Consider the following 5,040-nt stretch of genomic DNA (forward strand, 5'->3'; position numbering starts at 1 on the left):
ACGAAAGAGTTTCTTGTACAAACACATTTCAATGTTTGACACACGTCTCTGAGCAGAATGTAACATGACTTACATTCGAAAACAGCTTAAGAAAAAGTGTGATTGCCCACTCCAAAATGCCTCCTCATGTTACTTAATGTTGAAGAAAGAAAGAAGAAGAAAGCAAGACCACTAGTGCATATAACAATGAAAGAAATGTGAAATGACAGTGTGAATTGTCATAATGCTTTAAGTGCAAGAAAATAATAAATTTTGATACATGTCCTAAATTTCTGCATGTATGTAAAGTTGTACATTTAGGTTACAATTGCATACATAGGAGAATACCTGTTATTTCTCCCTTCCTTCACATGTGTAATGATCCATTTGCCAGGGGTGTAGCCAGGATTTCATTTCATATGCAGGCCAATTGACTGGCTGAAAATTACATCATCCAATAAACCTGTTACTTTGCATAGCAATTGCAACTGCTGTATTCATGAAATAGTATTTTTGTCAGAATGCTAGACTTTTGCAGTGTTGTTTCAGAATTTGTGCTGAATGTGAAAATTGCATTCTCCATTCTCTTGCTTTCATGTACTATCTGTCCAGAAAGAAAATGCTCGGTTGATGGTGGCGTTGAAACTAACTAACTCTCTAGCCTTCTTAAACCCGAAGGTTCATGGCTGCAGCAACACAGGCCTTCCATCTTTCCCTATCTTGAGCAAGATCTATATACTCTTTTCCATCCCTACCGATTTCCCTTAGGTCCATCTCAACGTTGTCCCTCCATCTTCGTCTTGGCCTTCCCACAGGTCTCTTACCATCAGGTTTCCCAACAAGAATCCTGTAGACTCCTCTTTCCTCTCCCATTCGTGCCACATGGCCTGCCCACCTAAGTCTTCTTGATTTAATTATTCTAATAATATCTGGACATGAATACAAATTATGTAGTTCTAAATTATGTAACCTTCTCCACTTGCCTGTTTCCTCATCCCTTTTAGGTCCAAAGATTTTCCGAAGGATCTTATTTTCAAATACTCTTAATTTATGTTCCTCTTTCAATGTAAGGGACCAAGTTTCACACCCATATAATACTACAGGCAAAATTACAGTCTTGTATATTTTAACTTTTAGTTTCTTAGATATTAAACGAGATGACAAAAGTTTGTGAAGAGAGAAGTAACATGCATTTCCTGAATTAAGCCTACTTTTTATTTCCTCTTTAATATAATTTTCATTTGTTAATATTACTCCTAAGTGTTTGAATTTGGAAACTGGTTCAAACGAGTTGTTATCAATAATTAGATTTTGATTATTACCTAACACTTGGTTTCGGCCTGTAAGCATATATTTAGTTTTCTCTTTGTTAACTTCCAAACCTATCTCTTTAGCAGTTTTGAAAAATATTTTAGCATTATTCTTAATTGTATTCACATCATCCCCCAGTAAGTCTACATCATCTGCATATGCTAACAACTGAGTCACACCATTTAATTTTAGTCCCTCTTTAGTTTCTTTTACCTTCCTAACAGCATATTCTAAGGCAAAATTAAAGAGCAATGGAGATAATGCATCTCCTTGTTTTAACCCATCATGAATTGTAAATTTGTCAGACATTAATACCCACACGAATTTTACTTTCTGTTTCACTGGTGCATATTTTTATCATACTAACAAGCTTCTTAGGTATTCCAAACTCGACTAATATATTATATAATTTATCTCTTTTGACCGAATCATATGCTTTTTTGAAATCAATGAATAGTTGATGGACATTTTGATTATATTCCCACTTTTTTTCAAGTGTCTGTCTGATGTGAAAATTTTGATCTGTAGTTGATCTGTTACGTTTAAATCCACATTGATAATCACCTATAATCACAGGAACAATTATGGATTCTTTCCACTGTTGAGGGATTTCTTCTTTATTCCATATCAAACAAATTAATTTATGAATTTGACATATTAACGAATTTCCACCATATTTAATTAACTCAGCTGGTATTAAATCAATGCCAGCTGATTGATGGCGTTGAAAGCAAAATTTAAAATAAAAAATATTAAGGTCAAATGTGTGACTGAATACACCATTCCCACTTCAAGTTTTTTTTAAACTAACATATTCTCTTTTCTGGGAGTTACGTTTAAATAATGTATTCCGTAAAGACCTCGTGGGTGGCAAAACATAAAAAAATGTATCGGTCTGGAAAAACAACTACATCTGAAAGAAAATAAGCGAGAAGAAATTCGCGTCGCCAGTAGTGAAACAATTCGAAAACTTACATGATAAGTAAATAAATACTTACCAATAGCAGGTGTAGGTGAGTGGTTAGTGTTATGGCTTCACGATCTGAAGGAAGGATGCGTGTTCGAGCCCAGTTACAGATATTATTTTTTTTATTTTTTATTTTTAGTTGCCAATAAGGCACCAACATGTATGTGTTCGAATCCACATTTGTACAGTGCTTTTTTTAAATATCTGAGTCCACAGAATGTTGAATACATGAGATAATGGGATGCGGGAAGTGCATACCACATGCATCTTTAATCCATATATTTCATCTGCTAATTTCGAAAAGCATCTTAGATTTTTCCTTCTTAAATAAATAAATAATAAATAGCCCATGGTGCAACAGACCTCGAAGGGCCTTGGCCTATCTTCCGACTCCCACAGTCCTACATAGAGGTGTGGAGAACTTAACCGCTATTGGGGTGACATGGGGTCAGCACGTCGAACCCCCAGCCGTTGTAGAAGATTTCCGAGACTAGGTTACGCTATTCACTCGTAGCTCCCCAATTTGGGTTGCCACCGGTCGTATACACAAGCTGCGAACCCAGCTATTGAACCCATGCCATGCTGTCCCTCAGTCGGATTCTTATATGCAGATACAGATTTTACAACACAATTATAATGTTAAGATCTGGGCTAATTCTGTCGACTCATATAACCTAATATGTTCTTAGCTACTTTTCATTTTAAAAATTAAAAAATCTATTCATAACTCAACCAATATTTTTTTTCTTTCAATAAAAGCTGGAATTTTTGACGTGGCTGCTAACAATTTCCACATTAACGTTCCACTGTTTCTTGATCTTGCGTGATTTGGAAAGCAAGAACTGTATGTATCGTTCACATGCATTTCCACATTTTGTAAGAAGTTTAATATTGAGTAGTTACTCTCAAACCCATTACATTTTTATTAAAAAAAATCACAGTTGAGCTGATATGTGTAATTAATTCCATCCTAGGTATATACTAGTTGGCACTGCACTGTAAAAAATAAATCTGCCTTTGACAAGAGGCGAAACCAGGACCATTGGCATGTTGGGAAGTTATCACACCGACGACAACAACATCACGTTCACAAATCACTTCATTTACCCACTTAGGCTTCTGTAAAAAAAGAACTATTATACGACTTTATATGTTATTCGACAATAAATGCAAGTTTAGGTATTTAAGGGAAGTGTAGGGAAGTAGGGATCATGCACAGAAAAGCCGGTTTTGCCCAGGATAGAATTCACACACAGGAAGTTAGTTCCTTGATTGCTCTGCAATAGGACGTTACCAACAAGGTCATGGAAGAGTGGTCTCTGCCGCAATGTGTAGCATCCACGATATGATATATGACGTCACACCTTGGTTCAGTCACGTGGATCCACAATCAAAACCACCGTTCAGTGGAGAGACGAGTAATTTTGTAAGCAAGGGATGTGGTTGTCGGCTGGGGGGAGGTGGTGATATTCTTTCAATTTTTAAGAAACATTTGTATGTGGATAGGAAATGATGAGTGCAGTGATACAAAGTCTATATCTTCTTCACTCGCTGCATGCATACAACGCCTGAAACTACACAATCTTTCAAAGTATGAATCAATATAAATAATTTATTATTTTAATAGAAACTGAAGGAATATAAATGGCAAACTGAAAGAAACGTCACTTTTTGAAATAACAGCTTGACACTTGGTTACGAACAAATCCAGCATTAACACTTGCGTCTGTGTTTGGATTTAGAGGCAAGATTTAATAGCACAGTAAACCAATGATGCACTAAGCATAAAATATAGTTCCATCAATTTCATTCAAACACTAGTTTTAAATTATACACTGTTTACTGTTTTTGTTATTACATTTATTTTATTCGTCTCATTTTATGGTTTCAAATTTATTAAAGTAGTTTTGTATTGAGCAGTTTCAAAATAATTTGCAATTTGTATTAAAAATTAAAAACATTTGTCATCAAATACACAATAAATATTTCACAGACTTACATTAATTCGAATTCTATTGTTTTAAAAAGAAGTGCTGTATGGGGAGAATCGAACCAGGGACCCTTCGTCTGGTGGACAGATATTGTAATGACTGGACCACACCGTCCTTCTTGATTTATTACTTATATGCTCATACTCAAGTCTTCAAACCATATTGCACTATTTTATCTGATATTCATAGAATTTCAAACAGAGTATTACAATTAAACTGATGTTTTTCGAAACTATGAAACCTTATATTTTTTTGTGAACTCTAAATATTGAATAGGAGGGAATTTAGAATTCTGTCACAGACAGGATACCCCATGTTGTCTATGATTTAACAGTCTTATTTACAGAAGCCTGCTAGCTGAGCATGTGCAGTTCAACGATTGGCAAGCATCGCACTCTCTGCCTGAAACCACAATTCACACAGTCAACGCCAGTGTTCTGTCATCCTTGGTTGATTTGATTTGGTTGACTTGGTTTTCATGACTTTTTTTCTCTATTCTCTCTATTCTACCTCACAGTTGGGCCACAAATATTTCTCTGTTCACCTTATTGCCTCGTGTAGGAAGTAATTGAGTATTGGAGACGTTATGTGGAGAAACACATCCCAAGTGATATCGACAAGTAATTAGATTTATCAGAAGAAGAGTTTTCATATTCTTCCTCTTATAAATGACCAAAAGCAACAATTCTACTAAATAAAAAAGTCGATTCTACAAGAGATTTGAACCTGCGACCTTCAGACAACTGAGCCAGCTCTTTACAACTTTCCCACTCGATCAAACCAAGTTGAAAT

This window comes from Lepisma saccharinum, chromosome 23 (assembly GCF_977018435.1).
Source record: "Lepisma saccharinum chromosome 23, izLepSacc3.1, whole genome shotgun sequence".
NCBI classification, from domain to species: domain Eukaryota; kingdom Metazoa; phylum Arthropoda; class Insecta; order Zygentoma; family Lepismatidae; genus Lepisma; species Lepisma saccharinum.